Genomic DNA, 22,968 nt, shown 5'->3' with positions numbered 1-22,968 from the left:
TAATTGGAGCTGAGCTCAAACACCAAGACTACAGGAGAATAGGAACTGATAAAACATTGACTGTTCTAATCATACTTTAATATGAGCATTGAAATAAGTTAAAATACTGACAAGGGATTAAAAAATCAACAAGACTGTAATCTCATGGAAGAGTATTCATTCTTAAATTAAACTGTCTACAGGCTTCCAACCTTGATCTTAGATCAACTTCATCATACTCCTGCTGTTAACTATGAAATCTCTGACTGCTTCTACCTGATGAAAGATCATCAACCTAGGCTTTTGATGTACTTTTCCCACAGGTGTTGCTTGATTTGTTAAGCATTTGCAGCCCTCTTTGTTTTTATTTTATGCAATCCAAAAATGCTTCCAGTTTGAAAGAAAACACAAAGCTTCTATTTTCAATGAGTCGTTAACTAGACTATTTAATAGTAGGTGGTGTCAGTAGTTTGAGGCTGCTGAATCTGAATGGCAAGATTGTTTGTAGCAGCCTTTTGTATTTCACTCCAAACTCCTCTGCTTTGACGCACACACAATGACGACACACACACATGTTCACAAGATTATTAAATCTTCTTTCTTCCCCAGAGATTAGAATTTTTTTTTTGACTTGAATTCTATGGCCTCTGAGATAACTGATGAGGAGAATGTGAGATCTATAAAGGCATTCATCACTAAGGATTCTCACCATCCGGGACATGCTCTCTTCTCATTACTGCCATCAGACAGGAAGTACAGGAGCCTAAAGACTGTCACTCAATGAACAGGAACAGCATCTTCCCCTCCACCATCAGATATCTGAACGGCCCACAAACACTACTTCTTATTCCTTTTCTCCTCTTGCACCATTCATTTAATTTTATAATTTATACTCAATTTAAATCTTTGCACTGCACTGCTGCTGCAAAACAACATGTTGTATGTCATATAAATCAGTGATAGTAAGTCTGATTCTGAGTGTGCTGTAGATGGGCAGGTCAAGTTTGATGGGGTGGATGTATACGTAGGAGACAACACATTCATGCCACTTCTGCTGGACTTTTGTATGCTCCCAAACAGACTCAAGTTTCACAGTGCCTTCCAAGATATCATTTCATTTTGATCTGTCACCATTGTTAATTATCAGGACCTCAAGTACCATTTCCTCAAATGCGTTTCCATTGACGACACTCTTTCAATTGAGAAGTTGCTGTTCCTTCTGTCATTCTGGAGGTGAGCACAAAAGCCTCACCAGCTGTCCCTGTGTTACATTGAATTACACCATCAGATTTATACAGATTTATTTTTGAATTGTGCAAAACACATTACTTCTGTCAGGGTGGAATGAACCACATATCACCAGAATTGTCTTTATCCACGGCATACAGCAAGCTCCTGGGCCCTCAGTGTTGGGTAACATAGATTTACCAACACACTGAATGCAATAAGATTAGATAGCTATTAATCATTTGTCAATTATTTTCTTGAATATAGTCTTAAAATTTTAGCTGATGGAAATCTAACAGACAATTGCACTCAGTAGACAATAAAAGTTATACTAACGAAGTAAATAAATCCAGCCCTGAACAAGACTTAAGGTTACTGTAATTATTCCCAAATGAATTCAAAAGTACTTTCAAATACAGCTTTGTTACAGATCCAGATTCCACGTTCCACACACTATCAATAATGTGTCAACTACAGAATAGTTATTCTTATTGAGGTACTGAAAAATGAAGTATTACTGAATGTTCTCTAGCAGTGACTACTTGGAGTACTGTAAACACCACTGTCTGCACCCTAATCCTTGCAACCCGAGCACCATGAGAGAGAGAGAAAACAACATAAATAATCACCAAGGTACAATATAGATGATACCGACCTTGGACTCTAAGTGAAGAAATATTTACGTAGCTTTCACTTAAGAAATGATCTTCCTGGATATTTTGGACTGTGCATCCAGTTATAAACTCCAGCATATAAATCAGATGATGCAGTATATTCCACTATCCAGAATGTTAAAGCTACAATGGCTGAAATGAGCCTTACTGCTTCTTACAAATATTTCATGAAGGTAACATGCTACTCCTCACCACAGGTAACTGAGCCCATCTGAAAGTGGAGCACAGAGCACCAACTTCTAAGCACAGACATAAGGGAGCCACATGACACTGAGAAAGCATGGGAATAAAATGTAATCCCATTAGCCTCGTCCAATTTGAATAAAAATGTCACTAATAAAGGAGAAATACCTTTGTCTTTTAAGTTCAGATTCACATAGGACTGGTTTCATGCATATATATATATATTTTAAAAATTGCATGTAATTGGAGAAGAACAAAGTATTTATTTATGGCATGTTTAAAGACATTTATCAATGGCGCGATGAAGGATCTTGGCCCGAAACATCGACTCTTTACTTCTTTCTGGTGATGCTGCCTGACTTGCTGAGCTGTTCCAGCATTTTGTGTGTGTTACTCTGGATTTCCCACATCTGCAGAATCTCTTGTATTTATCAATAGCTTGCCTCGATGTCTGCTTAGTCAAACCGCTTAATACCTACTGAAGTAAAGGATATCTCATCTCTATTCTTGGCATTCAAGGGGATTTTGTATGGCCCTAAAGGGACTGAGACAAAAACAGAACATTCTTGAGTCATCCTCAGGTCAGGTAATTTCTGTGAAGGGAAACACAGAGTTGGCCCAATCTACTGAGTGTTTCCAGGTTCTAATAAAGTCACAGAACTCCAGCTTTACTTTGTGTCACTGGGATAGATAGAATCATGGAGTCATAGAAAAGTACAGGACCTTCACTAGATACTAGACACCTTCAGAGCACCCAGTTCATGTTGAACCATTTAAACTGCCTACTCCCATCGGCCTGCCCTCCAAGCCCCTAGCATCCATGTACCCATCCAAACTTCTCTTAAACATTGAAATTGAGCACTTGTGCTAGTAGCTCATTCTGCACTCTCAGGACCCTTTGAGTGAAGAAGATTACCTCATGTTCTCCCTAGACTTTTCACCCTTAACCCATGATCTTCAGCTACGTGAGTGAATACTATTGTGATAAAACTACCAGTGGTGTGGACATGACCAGATGCTGAGAATCCTCCAAAGAGATTCCAGCCCCATCAGATCTTGCAGAAGAATATCATGCTTAAATGAATGACCAAGGTAATCACCATTCTGCAAAGGAATTAGCTATGCTTGTAATGCCCTGGCTCATATTTGTTACTGTTATGCTGCATGTATTTCATTTTGGCAGCTCTGTGAGAGCTTCTTGTTTCAGTTTGTTTGGGTTATTGTTGAAGATAAGAGATGAGGAGAAATATCTGCCATCCAATTAGGATAGTCTAATTAAGGGGAGGTTTATCTGGTGAAGGACACTAAGTTTGGGCTTGGAAATTTTGTTTGAGAGGAGATGAAGAGAGAAGACACTGGGGAGAACCAATCATAGCATATGATCTGGTAGGGGACCCGTTTGTTCAAGATGGATTGCGAGCAACGTTCGGAAGGTGGTGTGTGATTCACGTTGACCAAGGGCCCAGCGCATGACTGAGAGAAGTTCAAGATGAGCTCCAACTTGTGCACATTTGACTGTTTAATTAAATGGGCCCTTCTCTTTTTGTTATTCTTTACCAACCCTTCAGTTAAGATTCATAAATATAACTCCTTCAATCGTGTGCAGTGTAGAGTCAGTTATTTCATGGCATTAATTTGAAACGGTAGTAAATGACACAGCATCCACACAAACCAGGGTTTGGGGTGGGATCGAGTGCGCCTCAATCTCATGAGTTTGGTGGGGCCAGAGGTTGTCCTCTCTAGACTTAAGCAGCCAAGGAAACTGGGCTGTTTCACACTTTCCTAACAGCACCAGAATGAACAAAGTTGTGATTTCATATAAAATATGAGAATTGTATTCCATTATGTCAAGAGGTCATTCTTCCATGCCAAAGTTTAAATGACAAATTAGCCCAGGATCTTCCATCTTAACTGTGCTTTACCGGAGCACCATTCAGGGCGTCATAATAAGCTGTATCTCCATCCAGTATGGGAGCAGTCAAGCATCAAACCAGAAGTCCCTACAAATGACTGTGAGAACAGCTGAGAGGATCACAATGGTAAGTAGATCACTCAAAACTGACGTGTATTGAGAGGAAGAGCAGCAGGTTCTCACTTGATCTTCGTACTTCTGATGTGCAAAAATGAAAGAAAATAGACATCTTGACACCAACTCAGAAACCAGAGAGCACATCTCAGCTTCACAAGGTGAAGCAAAAGATATATTTAAAACAGGGCCTTTAAGACATTGGATGCATCTCTAGAATTAGCAGAGACACCTTAATATTGAAACCTCCCAACTTTATTAGGTTCTGGGCCCAAAATGGTCATTGTTCATTCATTTCCATAGATGCTGCCTGACCTGCTGAGCTCCTCCAGCATTTTGTGTGTTTTGCACCAGTGACGTTACTTACTTGGATTTTCAGAGGCTTTTACAAGGCTGCACAACAAACTAAGAGCCCCTGGAATTTCAGGAAATATACCAGCAGGGATAGAAGATTGGCTTACTGGCAGGAGGCAAAGTGTAGGAATAAAGGGGGCCATTTCTGGTTGGCTCCTGATGACTAATGGTGCTCCACAGGGGTAGGTATTGGGACCACTTCTTTTCACATTATATGTCAGTGATTTGGATAATGGAATTGATGGCGTTTTGGCCAGGTTTGAAGATGATGCAAACATAGGTGGAGGGGCAGGTAGCGTTGAGAATCAAGGAGTCTTCAGAAGGAATTAGACAGATTAAGAGACTGGGGAAAGAAGTAGCAGATGGAACATAATATAAGGAAGTGTATGGTTATGCACTTTAGTAGAAGGAATAGAGCCAGAGACTTTTTTCAAAAATGAGGAAAAAATTCAAAATCAGAGGTACAAAGGGATTCACAAAAGGTTAACCTGCAGGTTGAGTTGGTGGTGAGGAAGGCAAATGCAACTTTGGCATTAATTTCAAGAGGACTAGTATATAAAAGGGAGGACGTAACGCTGAAGCTTAATAAAGCACTGGTCAAATTGCACTTGGAGTATTGTGAATGGTTTTGGGTCCTTATCTAAGAATAGATGTGTTGACATTGGAGAGGGTCTGGAGGAGTTTCACAAGATTGATTCTGGGAATGAAATGGTTAAAGTATGAAAAGCATTTGATGTCTCTGGACCTGTGCTCGCTGGAGTTTAGAAGAATGTGGGGGGGGGGGGGGGATCTAATGAAAACCCACTGAATATTCAAAGGCTCAGACAGAGTCAGTGTGGAGAGGATGTTTCCAAGAGTGGCGTAGGCTTGGACCAGTGGGCGCAACCTCAGAACCGAGGGACATTTGTTTAGAGCAGAGATGAGGAGGAATTTATTTAATTAGAGGGTGTTGAATGTGTGGAATTCATTGCCACAGACAGATGTGAAGGTCAAGTCATTAGGTATATTTAAAGCAGAGGTTGATAGGTTTCTGATTAATCAGGAGTCTAAGGTTGCAGGGAGAAGGGAAGAGAATGGGGTTGAAAGTTATAATAAATTAGACTCGATGGACCAATTGGCCCAATTCTGTTCCTACAACTTATGGTCTGATATAGAGTTTTAGAGAATCTAGACAATTGCAGACACTTAGAAAAGCCACCTTTCAGAGCTGTGGTAAAATGGAAACAAAGAATTATCACCCACTTTTCCTTCGCTTGCCTCCGGTTATGGACCACTATACATCAGGGAGAGGTTGTTGGAACTTCAAACTCATCCCACATCATCTTTTGTACTTGGCAAGAAGTAAATGATTGAATAATGCACAAGAACTAAAATCTTCCTCTGCTGAACAGAAATGATCAATGAAAAGGCCTACTAGTATAGTGGATTAAAAATACTAACATTAATTGTTGTGCCTAGATTCTGATCTTAATCTGAATGGAATTAGGAAATATAATGGGGAAATATAAGCAGGCAGCTATTCCAGAGTTCAAAGTGCATTAATTATCAAGGTATGTAGGTATAGTACATACAACCTTGAGATTCATCTCCTGACAGGCAGCCATGAAACAAAAAAAAACGAAAAAAAAAGATCGCCAAACGCCCAATGTGCAGAGAGAAAAAAAACAAATCATATGACCAATAAACACAAGCAAATAAGCTTCTGAACTGAAGCCCACAAAAGAGAGTTTGTCCACGAATCCTTGTTCAGCGCAGGGCAGAGCAGTGAGCTGAACTGGCTCAATCCTCGCCTCGAGGCCCTGATACCCTGACATTTTCAATCGAGCCCAGCGCTTAAATCATCATCCGAACATCCTGTTCAGTTGTTCTGTTGCGTTCTGGGGCCTGGACGTTGCCACCTCGATTCAGCCTGTACCCGACCTTTCCATTTCAGCATGCTGCTTAAATTGTCCAGACATTGAGTTTAGTCACTTTGATATGCTCTGGAGCCTGGACCCTGTCGTCCTGATTCAGCCATGCTTCATTTCACAAATTGTCAAAATCATTCCCTTTTGTGGTGGCAGATCAAAGGGAACTTTACTCACAAGAACAATGCTTAATGCCTGCAATGATAAAACATTTTTGAACTTACAACACCGGTGGTGTGTCAATTAGTTGGATCATTTTGTACTGGATAGCCCAGATAAAGATCTCAAATTGCGCGTTCTAATTTGCTCAAAGTTTGAAAGATATTCTATATTAGCTAAACATTTATGCAACTGGAATCACTAACAATCTGGCTCCTTAGGCAAGAACACACCAATATTATGCTGATAAATTGTATAGAATTAATTTATCATTGGTGATTAATGTGTTTATCATTTGAATCTGTGAAGCGCACTAAAGTGGGTGCAAGCCAGAAGCAGTGGTCAAAATGATACAAAACTGTGAGGTCTTCTTGATAGTGATGTGGTTGCTAACAAATGCTCACCATGACCGAACAATAACTAAACCCAGGCATTGAATCTATTGGTGTTTCTTTATTCAAGTGTATACAAATCATTGTCCGACCATCAGTTGCACACCTCATGACATTGTAAGTCACTCACCAAGTGTTTCTTTCTCTGCTGACATAAACTGGAACTTCTGGATAAAGTCAACAATTATCGTTGAACTCTCATGAAATAAACAGAGCACATTGCACTGAAATAATATAACAGTTCATGAGCAGAATGAGGTTAATGATCACTGACTTAAACATGGTGAAATTCGTTGTTTTGCAACAACAGTACAACACAAGAGTGGCAGAGTATCATGGTGGTCAACATATCACTTCCTTAGGAGTCTGCAGAGATTCAGTCTGACATCAAAAACTTTGATAAACTTCTATAGATGTGTGGTGGAGAGTACATATACTGGCTGCATCAAGGCCTGGTATGGAAACATTAATGCCTTTGAATGGAAAATCCCACAAAAAGTAGTGGATTTGGCCCAGTACATCTATTGAGCACAACTAAATGAAACGTTTTTGAAGGAAATCAGCATCCATCATCAGAGATCCTCACCACCCAGGCCATGCTCCTTTCTCACTGCTGCCATCAGGTAGAAGGTACAAGAGCATCAGGACTCGCACCACCAGGTTCAAGAATATCTACTACCCCTCAACCATCAGGCTCTTGAACAAAAGGGGATCACACATTCATTTGCTCATTCACACCAATGATCTCACTTTAAGGACTCTTTGTCTAGTTATTTCATGTATAAAGAAGCATAAAAAACATAAAGCAAAATACAGGCCCTTTGGCCCACAAAACTGTGTCAAACATGTCACTCCCTACTTGTACATAGTTTTTTCCTTTTGCTTGTTTTTTCTCTCCACTCTTTTCTATAATTGTATACCTCAGATAAATACTATGTGGAGATTTGTGATATATATGATTATATGATATATATGTACAATGTCTGAAATACATCTTATGGAAATGTTTGTTTGATGATGAACTTCAATAAAAGATAAATTACAAAAAAACTACCTAGGCTTTAGCCCAACAACACACACAAAATACTGATAGAACACAGCAGGCCAGGCAGCATCTATAGGGAGAAGCGCTGTCGACATTTCGGGCTGAGACTCTTCGTCAGGACTTTAGCCCTCTATTTTCCTAAGTTCCACGTAGCCATCCAGGAGTCTCTAAAAAGGCCCTATCATCTCCGCCTCCACAACTGCTGATAGCAGCCCATTCCACACACTCACCACTCTTTGCGTAGAAAACTTACCCCTGACATCTCCTCTGTGCCTACTTCCAAGCACCTTAATTCTTAGCACTCTCTCGTGCTAACCATTTCAGCCCTGGGGAAAATCCTCTGACTATCCACATGATTAATGCCTCTCATTATCTGGTACACCTCTATCAGGTCACCTCTCAACCTCCGTCACTCCAAGGAGAAAAGGCTGAGTTCACTCAACCTATTCTCTTAAGGCATGCTCCCCAATCCAGGCAACATCCTTATAAATATCCTCTGTACCTTTTCTGTGGTTTCTATGTCTTTCCTGGAGTGAGGTGACCAGAACTGAGCACAGTACTCCGTGGGGTCTGACCAGGGTCCTATATAGCTGCGACATTACCTCTCAGCTCTTAAGTTCAATCCCACGATTGATGAAGACCTTCTTAATCACAGAGTCAACCTGCATAGCAGTTTTGAGTACCCTATGGACTCGGACTCCAAGATCTCTCTGATCCTCCACACTGCCAAGAGCCTTACCATTAACGTTATATTCTGCCATCATATTTGACCTACCAAAATTAACTACCTCATACTTAATTGGGTTGAGTTCCATCTGCCACTTCTCAGCCCAATTTTGCATTCTATCAATGTCCCGTTGTAACCTCTGACAGCTTTCCACAATATACACAACATCCCCAACCTTCGTGTCATCGGCAAATTTACTAACCCATCCCTCCACTTCCTCATCCAGGTCATTTATAAAAATCACAAAGAGTAGGGGTCCCAGAACATATCCCTGAGGCACACCACTGGTCACCGGCCTCCATGCAGAATATGACCCATCTACAACCACTCTTTACCTTCTGTGGGCAAGCTAGTCCTGGATCCACAAAGCAATGTCCCCTTGGATCCAATGCCTCCTTACTTTCTCAATAAGCCTTGCATTGGGTACCTTATCAAATGCCTTGTTGAAATCCATATACACAACATCTACTGCTCTTCTGTCATCAATGTGTTTAGTCACATCCTCAAAAAATTCAATCAGGCTCATAAGGCACGACCTGCCTTGACAAAGCCATGTTGACTATTCCTAATCATATTATGCCTCTCCAAATGTTCATAAATCCTGCCTCTCAGGATCTTCTCCATCAACTTACCAACCACTGAAGTAAGACTCACTGGCCTATCATTTCCTGGGCTATCCCTACTCCCTTTCTTGAATAAAGGAACAACATCCACAACCCTTCAATCCTCCGGAACCTCTCCCATCCTCATTGATGGTTCAAAGATCATTGCCAGAGGCACAACAATCTCCTTCCTTGCTTCTCATAATAGCCTGGGGTATATCCCTTCCAGCCCCGGTGACTTATCTGACTTGTTTTTTTTTTTATTTATTGCTATTTATTTGTATTTGCCTGGGGATTAACATGCTATGCTTGGCACACTACAAAGTGGGTGAAATCTAATTTCTAGACATTAGTCCCTAATTCTGGATTGATCCATAATAGAAAATATTGTCAACAAAGCAACGTTTGGGTTGAATCTCCGTTTTGCCTGAGCTCCGCACTTTCATCCATACTCCATATTTTCATCTCAAGGAAGAGGAGACAATGGAGCAATGGATATCTCCCACCACCTATTAAATGCTCCCAACGGCATACACCTCAAATAGCCTCTGATACCCAAGCCCAGCTCCCAGCATTCACGCCTGGCTTAGCTACTAACCCTGGTGGAGATATCTCTCTCCAATCACACTGCATAAAAGCCTGAAGATGTTGCAGAGTTCCATCCTTTGCACACTTAAAAATGCTCAGCAATTTTACAACTCATTTTTGATTTGAAATTCTTTGAAGCTTTTATCACAAAGGCCCAAGCGTTACCCGCATTGAAATCATTAGTCCCAGGGCCTTGCTTTTTCTAGATACATGGATCCATTGGGATCAAAGAATTCATGCATTCCTTTTCATCTTCAGCCTTGAAGAAGCTAGACCTACCTTAGGCAAAATAGTTGTTAACAAGCTTCATATTACAATTTTGCTGGGCTTAGCACCACTGAAGCTTCTTTCCAATTATATACAAATAAATCCATGTAAATATGGGATGTCTCATGATCTACCCGGAAGATAAATCTTCCTGCAGAATATCAAATCCTAGATATTATTAACTTTCTACTTAAGTTGTCAGTTTTTAAGCAGAAACTTTGCATCCTGATCTCCTCAGGATTATCTTAGCCTCCCTGACAGATTCATTGGGATGTTAAACTGGTGGAAGAAACAACATAGTAACTTGTACCCATCACAATCCAGATAACCAAAATTTGAATTCATTGGTAAACCAGAAGCTAGTAGAACTGATATCTAGCTGGTATACCTTTCTCAATAGCATTATTGTTATTGCAATATAAAGTATTCCAAAAAGGAAATGTGTTGTCTTTACACAAATTTATCTATCTATCTATCTATCTATCTATCTATCTATCTATCTATCTATCTATCTATCTATCTATCTATCTATCTATCTATCTATTTATTTATCTATCTATCTATCTATCTATCTATTTATTTATTTATTTATTTATTTATTTATTTATTGAGATGCAGCGCAGAGTAGGTCCTTCCAGTCTTTTGAGCTATATGATCCAGCAAACCCCCAATTTAATCCTGGCCTAATCACGAGACAATTTACAATGACCAATTAGCCTACCAGCTGGTACATCTTTGAACTCTGAGAGGAAAATGGGGTGCTCAGACAAAGCCCATGCAGTCACAGGGAGAACATACAAACTTCTTATAGGCAGGGCTAGGAACTGAACCCAGATACCTGGTGCTGTAAAGTGTTGTGCTGACAACTACATTGCCGTTCCACCCCAATGTTCCCTGTAGACTTGAATATTGGTTCCTTAAAGTTGTCGTAGCCGGGAGTGGTAATGGGGACAAGCTCTCACCACCTATTAAATGCTCCCAATGACATGCACTTCAAATAGCCTCTGATAACCAAGCCCAGCTCCTAGCATTCACGCGTGGCTTAGCTACTAACCCTGGTGAAACCACTTCAATGGACAGGAGAAGGGGCGAAGGCTGGTTACCGACACCTTAAAACCAGTCGCTTTGGGCAGATGGGGCTCGTCAGCCATGGTTGGCAGCTCACCTTGTAGGAGGAAAACTCTGATTTCAATCCTCCACTGCCTTGTGGCTCCACCCACCCACCTGCTGAAGATTTTGGGAGCAAACTCTGAGGGAAAATCTGGAGCTGGAGTCCCTAAGGCAGTCCTGCATTGAGTTCAACACTGATGGACTGATGCCAAAGGCCCAAGCATTAATGCCCTGATGCCCTTGGTGCCAAACGGCATCAGTCTCTACTATTCTTTTGGATTCATCAGTGGTGTGGAAAGGGGGAGCTTGCAACATGGGCACCAACTTGCTCTCCATATTGTACCTCCAAGGCTTGCGTATCTAGACAGCCAGGATGCAACATCCATGGTTGAACCTGACCAGCGGAGGCCTCCAAAAAGTCTCGAATATTATCCCCCTTCCAGCATTGTCTTAATTTCCCTTTGAAAGCTACTTCTGAATTTAGTTCTATCATTCGTTCAGATTGCAAATATCAAATCATAACTTAATCAACGAAAGATATTGATAGATGGGTAAGAGAATGCTGAAATATATTTTTGGACATCCTGCCACCATGCTCAAGTGCAGAAAGCAGTGAATTTAATATGGCCATGAAAGGCATAAAATAACACTATGCTCAGCTGGCGGCTTCATTTCCTCCAGTGAAATAATCAAACGCTCTCCTGCAGAGCTGCTTCAAAGCTTGATTTGTCCTTTCCTTGCCAACCCTGCTGCCACCCAGCCAGAAAAAAATATCTTTTACCCAGAAATGCAGGTGTTTGATTTACTGTCTGCAGGAGGAATGCTGTCAGCTTATCTGTAGCCTGTGGCCATTCCATCTGGTCACCACGGTGCACGCATCTGCTTTGTCCTCTTATCGAGACCAGCATACCTTCAGAAGTTGCTTACTGCAAATCTCCTTTTCACAAACAGCGGAATGGAACCCTGGAAAGTCTTAACGTCATCACGTTGCATGGCCAAGTATATTGTGGTCGACAGCTGAGCTTTTTGGCATAACCTCGCTAACGTTTCACTGGAGGATAAAGAAATAGCAACAACACTGAGATTGCTTAGAAGCCAACACACCAGTAGCACACTTGAGAAAAGTTACAGAATGCATTTAATTGGAAATGTTTTCTTACTGCTGAAGGCTGGACTGTCTGTGTTTAAATAAGCAGGCATTATTTACCTGTAATATTGTATCCAGAATTTTCCTTTGTTATTTTGAAATGTCATTCATTAGACTAGGAATGGATGACATCATATATTCCTTTTTGCTGTAGCAAGGGATACTTGCATTGTAAAAGCATGATTATTACAGGCAACTGCAGGGATCTACACCAAAGACCATCTCTATTTGAACGCAGTTATTTTAATATTCATGTTTGTGATTTTAGTTCATTTGCATATATAATTTGAATGTATAATTACAATCCAAGTTACTTGTTAAATTTGTGCTCTATTCTCATCAGCATATTACCACAAACAAAATCAGTGACTAATCTTATACACTCATAGAAAAAAAAGTTCAGTCTATTATTTCCAGTCTTCACAGTTCCAGCCCTGCATGTATTCTATTAATTTCAGGGGTTTTATCCAACCTTTGAAACTCCACACCTTGCTCATTAAGCTAATTGCTATTCATTTTCCTTTGGATAATTCACAATAAATCAGTTGGCAAGTGTCTGGGGTAAATTCTGTTCTTGCAGTTACATATGCTAACTTAACAAAAGATTCTGATTTCTCTACAGTGCACGGGTATACAACATTGAAGTATGCAGAATTATTTCCTTGGCTTCGGTAACTTGTGCAGAAACTTTCCAAGCTCCTTTTGAAGCTTGCTAATGATACCGTGTTCTGTAACGCAGACACTTAGACTAAAAAGAGATTACTTGAATACTTTTCTTCCAGATACTTTTAATGGATTTAGTCTTTAATATAATGTCCAAGGCAAAACATACAGTAGCAAATCTCTGAGTAGGTTTGATGACCAAAAGTGATTCAGTGCTTTGGCTGGTACCATTTTCAATTACTGCTTGGCTGTTTGCCCACAGAACATTTTTGTTCGAGCTATGAATGGTGTTACTAAGTATGGAAATGGATAGAAGACTTTAGCCACGGTTCAGAAATAGGATTGCACAGTTTTTTTTCCAACAAGGAAGTGTGCAAGTAGCACACATGGTGCTGAACTACCATGTCCCAGAAAGCAAAAAAAAATCTATAGGTTCTGGAAAATTGCAAAAATATATAGTACAGAGAAATTTTAGACTCTCAAAAGATGAGGCAGCATCCTAGTAATGAGGTGAAGTTATTAACGTTCCAGGTTCATGCTCATTGATTAGAAATGGAAAAGGAAAACAAATGCAGGTCATGCAGCATCTGTGGACAGACAAACAGGACTGATTCACTTTCACCAGTGTTTCCAGCAATTTCTATTTTTATTTCAGATCTCCAGTGGCTGGATTTTGTTTTAGTTTTCACTTCCATTTAAGTTGCAGAGAAGGCAGAGCAAAGGAAAGAACAAAGTGAAAATTGGTGAACGTTGTGACTCTTTGCAGTTGAGTAATTTCAGACACCAAAGTTTGCATCAGAACCATCCAATTCCAGTAATTAAGTTTTCCATCTGGACAGCGAAAACCCAGAAATTCCAGGAGACACAAACGCTAATAATGTCATTTCAGAGAGTGTGCTGGATGGATATTGGTCATTTTCAGTATCATTTCAGAGAGTGTCATGGATGCTCATTGGTCATTTTCAGTGTCATTCAGAGAGTGTGGTGCAAACTCAATTGTTATTGTTGGTTTGTCTGCAGGAGTTGCAAACAAAGGGAAACAAATAAGGGCGAAAATGGAAGTGAACAAGCAACAAAGCAAGATGAGGCCCTTGAAATTAATTGCAGGTAACAGAACAGAGCAGTCACTCAAACTCTGACATCAAAGAGAATTTTTGAAGTAATCAGCAGATCAGGGGAGAGAAAAAAAACACCCAGGTGGATGACCTAACATCAGAATTGGATGGTTTGGACACAAACAGGAATGCTTGTATCTTAAACATTTCAATTGCAAAAAGTCACAATGGTCACCAGTAAGCATTGATGACACATGAAAAGTTACCTAGGGGACATACAGAAAGCCAAAGTTAAATCAGAATGGGCGATTCATCTGCAGGAAACCTGTATTTGGTCTATAAGGTTGTCCCTGAATCTGCCATCCCATTTACACTCACGTTGTACTCAATAAAATTAGCATCAATCACATGGCATTTGGTATTCTTTGCACTTCACACTTTGCAGAAATAGCTGAAATAACCTGTTTAATAATCTATTTCTAATCCACCCTGTACTGGATGACAAAGGAGGAAAGAGGATCAGAGAGTGAAGCAAAGCTACCAATAATCACTCCACATTGCAATGGGACAACATTTCCAGAGAATTGCTCCAAATCCACTTCTATTGCTTCACCACATGCAAACAGATTTTCGGCTGAAGAATATTGGTGGAGAAAAAACGATTACAATGAATTTCTAGGTTAATATCATTCAAATCTGTAACTACATCTGGAAGTAACATTAGCCACAAAAGGAAATTCTGAATAATTCAGACTTCTACATGTTAACAATAGGTTTCCACAATGGCTGATGTTGTCTGCTTCCTAAAATGATGCCTTGGTGAAAGTACAAGCTCAGTTTAGAGTATCAAAGTCCCTTCTTTATTTGCAAATAGAAATGCGACTGAAATAAAACCATAACTTGAAGTGGCACGGTAACGTAGTGGTTAGCACAATGCTTTACAGTACCAATGAGCGGCTTCACTTCCCACCACTGTCTGTAAGGAGTTTGAATGTTCACCCTGTGACCATATGCACTTCCTCTGGGTGCTCCAGTTTCTTCCTACAGTCTAATAAAGGTACCAATTGGTAGGTTGATTGGACATTGTAAATTGTCCCATGATTAGGCTAGGGTTAAGATCATGACTGATCCAATTTTCCCCTCAGCCCCAACCTCCTGCCTTCTCCCCATATCACTTCACATCCTGATGAATCCATCATCTGCCTTAAAATATACATTAAAAATTGACCTTCATAGCTGCCTGAGGCAAAGAATTCCACAGATTCACCACTCTCTGTCTACAGAAATTTCACTTGATCTCTGTTCTAAAAGGATGTCCCTCTATTCTGAGGCTGTGTCTTCTGGTCTTGGGCTCTCCCATCTTAGGATACATCCTCTCCACATCCATTCTATCAAGGCCTTTTATCATTCAATAGGTTTCAAGTAGGTCACCCCCCATTCTTCTGAATTCTAGTGAGTATAGGCCCATAGCCATAAAGTGCTCTTCATATGAGAAGCCATTCAATCCTGGAATTAATTTTGTGAACCTCCTTTGAACCTTCTCCAGTTTCAGCACATCCTTTCTATGATAACGAGCCCAAAACTGCTCACAATACACCAAGTGAGGCCTCACCAGTGCTTCATAAAGTCACAACATTACATCCTTGCTCTTATATTCTAATACTCTTGAAATGGATGTTAACAATCATATTTGCCTTCATCACCACAGACTACACCTGCATATTAAGCTTTAGGGAATCCTTCACAAAGACTCCCAAGTCCCTTTGTGCTTCAGTTTTTTGTATTTTCTCTCCATTTACAAAATAGACAAGCTTTTCATTTCTTCTACAAAGTGCATTATCATACATTTACCAAGTCTGTCATTTCTTTGCCCATTCTCCTAATCTGTCTAAGTCCTTCTGTAGTCTCTCCACCTCCTCAAAACTACCTGACCGTCCACCTATCTTCATATCATCCGCAAACATCGCATCAAAACCATGAAATCCATCATCCAAGTCATTGACATATAATGTAAAAAGAATCGGTCCCAATACAGACCCCTGTGGAACACCACTAGTCACTAGCAGCCAGTCAGAAAAGGCTCTCTTTATTCCCACTCCTTGCCTCCAGTGAATCAGCCACTGTTTTATCCATGCTAGAATTTTTCCTGTAGTACAATGGGCTACTAGCTTGTTAAACAGCCTCATGTGTGGCACCTTGTCAAAGGCCCTCTGAAAATCCAAGTACACAACATCAACCAATTCTCATTGTCTCTCCTCCTTGTTATTTCTTCAAAGAATTCCAACAGATTTTTCAGGCAAATTTTTTTCTTGAGGAAACCATTCTGACTATAGACTTATTTATCATGAGCCTCCAAGAACCCTGAGACCTCATTCTTAACAATAAACTACGACAAATTCCCAACCACTGAGGCCAGACGAAATGGCCTATGGTTTCCTATCTTCTGCCTCTCTCCCTTCTTCGATCAATTTCTACCTAGTAAAATATCAGGACTTTGAACACCCAACTGGAAGTTCAATGGCAAATGAAAAGAAAATACAATCATTTTGAAGAAATTTTGATTCTCCTTGACAAAACAATAAGCATTTCTGACAGTGAGACAGAAATGTTCTCTTTTTCACATCCCATACATCTAGGATTTTTGAAATACAACAGAAATTCCTATAAACAAGACCAATATACATATCAGCTATATTTCATTCAGACTTTGTGGAGATTTGGTATATCACCGAAGACACTTGCAGATTACTACAAATGTACCATGGAGAGCATTCCAACTGGTTTTATCACCATCTGGTATGAAGGGGCACTGCATAAGGTCAGAAAAAGCTGCAGAAAGTTGTAACGCTTTGGCACTAGCCTCTTTAGCATTGAGAACATCGTCAAAAGGTGATGCCTCAGAAAGGTGGCATCTACCATTAATGACACCCAACTCCCAAGACATGCTCTCTTCTCATTGCTACCATCAAGGAGGTCGCACAGGAGCATGAAGAACTGCCTCTCCCCTTCTGCCTTCAGATTTCTGAATGAACAATGTATCTATGTTCATTACCTCACTATTATTTTTGCTCTCTTTTTGCACAACTTATTTAATTTCATATACAATGCTTTGAAAAAGTATTCAGCCCCACAACTATTTTCACATTTTACTTACTCATTTTTGAAATTCAGAATATACTGATGTAGGATTTTTGAACTAATCCACAGAACATTGTGTATCATGTCAAATGGAAAGAAAAATCCCAAAACCTGTTAACAATTTACTAAATATTAAAATCCAAATAGTGAGGCTGAAAAAGTATTCATCCGCTTTCTAATTACTATGCTAACTTACCTCAGGCGCAATATACAGTATTACCTTACCAATCCACCCAATTTGTTCATGTAGAAAATTGGAAGATCACAGTTTTTTTAATAAATTCATAAAATAAATGCCCCCCACTCCCTGTAGGATCCAACACTATGGTAGATTTTCAACAGACCAAACCAAAATGAAGTCAAAAGAGCATTATAATAGAGAAGCACAAATCTGGAAAAATGTACAAGACCATCTCAAAGACCCTAGACATACCTCTGAGCTCATGAAAAAGTGGAAAAAATATGAAAGCACAGCCACACTACCTAGGTCGGGCCGCCCCTTTGAACTTAATCATTGGTGAATAACGGTACATGTAGGAGAGCTTACAGTGATGCCAACAGTCTTTCTGAGTGAGCTGCAGCAATCAGTGGCTGCATCGGGAAATGAAGTTCACGACCCCACATTCTCTAAGGCCTTGCATAAAAACATAAGATTTATGGAAGAAGCACTGGCTAAACTAAAGCATATCCTTGCCCATAAAGACTTTGCAAAGTGTAACTCCGGAGATACATACACTAAGTGCTGGAGGAACTCAGCAGGTCAGGCAGCATCTCCGGAAAAGAATAAACAGTTGACATTTTGGGCTGAGATCATTCCTCGGGAGTTGAAAAGAATAGGGAGATGCCAGAGTAAAGAGGCAGGGGTAGGGAAAGGATGATACCTAGAAGGTGATAGGTGAAGCCAGGTGGGTAGGAAAAGGGCTGTAGAGGAAGGACTCTGATAGGAAAGGATAATAGACCATGCGAGAAAGGGAAGCAGGAGGGGATAGGAAGGTGAGAAGAGGTCAGAGGCCAGAGTCGGGAACAGAAGAGGGTAGGGGTGGGATTTTTTTTGTACTTTTAGGGGAAATTAATATTCATGCCATCAGATTGAAGGCTTTGTGGATGGAATATAAGGTGTTGCTCCTCCACCCTGAAGGTTGCCTCATCGTAACACAACAAGAGGCCATGGACCAAAATGTTGGAATGGCAATAGGAATTGTTTGGCCACTGGGAAGTTCCACTTTTGGCAAATGGTGTGGAGGTGCAGGGTGAAGCAGACCCCAGCTTAAGACAGGTCTCACCAATGTAAAGGAGGCCGCATCTGGAGCACCAGATACAATTGCCGACCCCAGCAAATTCTCAGGTAAAACATTGCCTCACCTGGAAGAACAGTTTGGAGCCCTGAATGGAGGTGAGGGAGGAGGTGGATGGGCACATGTAGCATTTTGGCCACTTGCAGGGGTAAATGCTGGAAGGGAGATTAGTAGAGAGGGATGAATGGACAAGGGAATCATGGAGGAAGCAATCCCTGTGGGAAGCGGAGAGGGGAAGAGGTAAAGATATATTTGGTGGTAGGATCCCTTGGGAGATGGTAGAATTGCAGAGAATGAGTTGTTGAATGAGGAGGAACTCTATCACTGTTAATGCAGCGGGAATATGGAGTGAGTACAGATTGTCACAAAATGGAGGAGATGCAGGTGAGGGCAGCAGCTTTGTTGGAGGAAAGGAAACTATCCTCCTTGAAGAAGGACACCCTCTCTGATGTCCTGGAAAGAAAAGCCACCTGCTGCGATCATAAGGATATGGAAGAGGGTCTTGTGGTTGGATGAGACTAAAGGGCAACATTTTGGCCTCAACACTAAGCAGTACATGGGGTGTAAATCTAATACTGTGCAACAGCCAGGTAACACCATCCCAACTGGAAAGTATGGTGGAGATAGCATTATGCTATGGAGATGCTTTCAACAGCAGGGACTGGAAATCTGGTCAGGGTTGATGAGAAGATGAATGCTGCTAAATACAGAGAAATACCAGATAAAAAACCCTGCTTTTATTACATTTTAATTTTATTTAAATAGCTCAGTATCTTTTGGATATAGTAGCATTTTGAATCATTGAAAACTCAATGTTTGGACAATCAGCTAAGCTACAGATTGTCTCTCAAAGTTATTATCAGCTCTTTTATAGTCAGGTTTTAAATTTTGGCAATGCTTTTTCTATTCCATTCCTTCCTCACCCCACTCCCACTGCCTTTAACCCCATCAGTTTGATGCCACTTAAGCTGTGAAAGTCTTGTCAACGGCGCAGGGCCTTACCACCCACTGCTACAGCAGGCAAGGAAAAACCAAACATTTTTCTTGCAGATCAGCAAGGTGTGTAGCTGGCTCATGATGGAGATGCATTCTGCAATGCTACTTTGTAAGTCTTTTTTGAACAATTCATAGCTCTGTTTCATCAGCTATCATTACTGTACCAGAGGTTGGCTTGGGATAAAAGTGAGCCTGATATTTCATAACTTAGGAGCATGCAAGTATCTGAAATTGTCATGAAACAGTACTAGTATTGGGGGAATAAAGTCACCGAACTCCAAGAAAGCTACTGGCCGCTGGACGATGTGTAGCTTGTCTGCATGACTGCAAGGAGGACAGCACAGTGACTTCAAATGCTACAAATAAAATGTCTTTGTAGCTTCTCATAACATAACGTATCATTGTCTGGGTTAAATAATGCAAAATAAAGATGTCACTAAAGAAAACTTCCCACTATTAGATCTTCACCTGTACCATTATTTACTCTCTCAAACTCCAGCCCTGGAGACTATAACAGCAGGTATCAGGTGGGATCCAACCTTAATTCAGTGTTAGCCCTCGTGCCTCTTATAGAGCTCTGAGTCTTTATAAAGCACTGGAGAGACCTCAGTTAGGAATAATGTGAGCAGTCTTGGGTTCCTTATCTTACTAAAGGATATGCTGACACTGCAGAGGGTTCAAAGGATTTCCACAGAAAAGAATCCAGGATTGAACGCCTTGCCATATGAAAAGTGTTTGATGGCTCTGGCCATGTATTCACTAGAATTCAAAAGAATGGATGATCTAATAGAAGCCTATCGAATGTGGAAATGCCTTGATAGAGCAGATGTGGAGAGGATGTTTTCTGTGGTAGTACAGTCTAGGACCAGAAGGCACACCTTCAGGATAGAGGGGTGTCCTGTTAGAACAGAGGTGCGGAGGAATTCATTGAGGTGAATCTGTGGAATTCGTTGTCACAGGTGACAGTGGAGACCAAATCTTTATGTATATTTAAGGCAGAGGTGAATGGATTCTTGATTGATCAAGGCATGGAAAGATATGAGCAGAAGGCAGGAGATTGGGGTTGAGAGGAAATATGGATCAGCCATGATGAAATGGCAGAGCAGACTCAATCAACCAAATGTCCTTATTCTGTTCCTATATCTTACGCTCTTATGGTTTTATATGATGTGTTCCTGCTCTGTCCAAGATATTCATTGACACAGGACAATTCTGTGGCAATGTTGTACAGGTGGACCTACTTGTCCTTAGATTTGACAGTCAGCCATACCTTATCTAACTTGTCTAGAATATAAAAGATCCCATTGCACTATTAACACTGCCCAACATATTATCTGGTCATAACCTTGCCATATACAAGAGAGCTGTTGTATTTCCCAAATCATAATAATGATAATACTTCAAGTTTGCTAACTAATATTTAAAGCAGTATAGTAAGCCCCAGGAGCATGAAAAGAACAATATTAATGAAAGAGGTTTGCCTTCCTACCCTCTGACGCTGTAAGTACTGAATCAGCACCTCCACGAGGACTACAACCTTGTCATTGTTTGGAGGTTTACGTGCCTGAATGACCTAGAGAGCTTTATTGGCTGGAACCAGGGCTTTATGCATTGGCTCCTGGTAGTGTCACAAATGCAAAACAGGTCAAAGGGCAGAGGGCAGACTAAATGTGGTCCACCAGGTTTGGGGGCTTAACTTAGGGCTGACAACCCTGACTGGTAAAACAAAATTGTCACAGAAACAGCAGTGAAGAATCCTTCTCCATCTGAGTGTGATGGTATTCCTGAGTCTCCACTCAGGACTTGCATGACTGACAGTAGTGAAAACAGTGAGGAATCTACCGACATGATGAAGAAAGCCCCGAACACCACCAGCGATGAAGGGCCTTCATTGCTGCTCTAAACACCACAGGCATAACAGACAGACATCATCATCAGCACAGAATCGGCATATACTGTATAGATGATACCTGAATGATTTCTTTCACAAAAATACATAAAGTGTGAAATTCCATGCAGTACCTAACATTACAATCTACAGAATTTAATCAAGATAATTAAAATGTGATTAATGGTACCTTGGGCGTATATTGGACTTATTTAACTGGATCATTTATGTTTTGGCAAGCATGCCAACAGCTTTAGAGTGTATTGACAGGTGAATCATTGCCACATTACCTTGCCGACCGACCCAAACATTACAAGTACGACTAACAATGAACAGAAGTCATTAATTATTCAACCTTATTAATTTAATCTTCTGAGGGAACATAACATCATGTTACATTTGCTACCTCTGTGGTAATGTCGCTGTTGACAAATTCTCCATTCAGCTGGTCAGATGCAGAAAATGTGAAAATTTACAGTTTCAGAATGTTCAAGCTGCTGGTTTCAGCACTGACTTGCACAATATTTCACATTATAAATGGATTTACCACAGAACTGAGGGGAAGCAGAACCTTTGAATCATTCTCATTTCAAATCTAATGGGGTGTATTCTTCCCCGAGTAGGCAAAGCACTTGATTATAGTTTGACTATATCGTGACTAATATCCTCCAAGATGGCCACAAGCTTGTCAGAGAGTTTGGAGGCTTGTGTGAGTCAATGACCCAGAGAGCTATGTTGGCTTAAGGCAGGGCCTTGTGCGTTGGCTCTTGGTAGGGTCATACATGCCAAAAAGGTCAAAGGGTTGAGGCCAGACTAAGAATGGTCCACTAGTCCTCTAGGTTTGCGGGTTCAGCTCAGAGATAACAACCTTGAGTAAATTGTGTGCGACTGTATGGATAGGCAGAGATGGAGGACCTTCACTGCTGCCCTAAATTCCCGTGGCATAAAGGGCAGTAAGTAGGTAAGACCAATATTACATTTAAAGCAAGTTGTAATGATTGTAGCCTGGTACATTTAAAATACAAGTCTTTCAGGTAGGATATAAAATATACAAATAACTTGCAAATTAGAAAATGCTGAACCATCACCCAGACTGGACTTTGAGCAAGCAAAATTAGATTTGAAATATACTTCCTGAAGTAGTCCATCTGTTTACAGAGACCAATACAATCAACACGCTTCAGAACAGCTTGAAATCAGAGTTAAATTATGCAATTTTTCAATCATAAATCCAATTTCAGAGGGAGTTATTATTGTCTCAGGTACACAATAATTTAACTGCCTGATCATTTTGATAACAAAAGCATCAGTCAGTGCTACCTGTGCATTCATTCGTTCCGTGTCTGACCAAAGAAGAAACACTATTGAAAATCTCTGACATCAATTCCAAACAGCATCCCCCACCTCCACCTCCCCACCTATTCAGATGTTGCCTTGAAGCAAGTTATAGATCCCAATAACTTGAAGCAACTTTCCAATCCCAAACACCCCACCCCCCAGACAAGATGCCCATTAAATGTCACCTTTAACACCTAGGTGAAAAGGT

At 40.6% G+C, this 22,968-nt stretch overlaps 1 protein-coding gene across 18 annotated transcripts in view; it reads right to left on the bottom strand.

The window, feature by feature from the left end:
• atp2b2 (ATPase plasma membrane Ca2+ transporting 2) overlaps positions 1-22,968 on the bottom strand; it is an 873,878-nt gene that overhangs the window by 436,861 nt on the left and 414,049 nt on the right. Inside the window, exon 5 of one of the 18 annotated variants that reach the window (XM_059944031.1) lies at positions 12,151-12,291. The exons of the other annotated variants lie outside the window; for them this stretch is intronic. The gene's annotated coding sequence lies outside the window, so the exon portion shown is untranslated. The remainder of the gene's footprint in view (positions 1-12,150; positions 12,292-22,968) is intronic. 18 annotated transcript variants of the gene reach the window in all.

The sequence above is a fragment of the Hypanus sabinus genome, chromosome 19 (assembly GCF_030144855.1).
Source record: "Hypanus sabinus isolate sHypSab1 chromosome 19, sHypSab1.hap1, whole genome shotgun sequence".
NCBI classification, from domain to species: Eukaryota; Metazoa; Chordata; class Chondrichthyes; order Myliobatiformes; family Dasyatidae; genus Hypanus; species Hypanus sabinus.
This window is presented reverse-complemented; position numbering and strand designations above follow the sequence as displayed.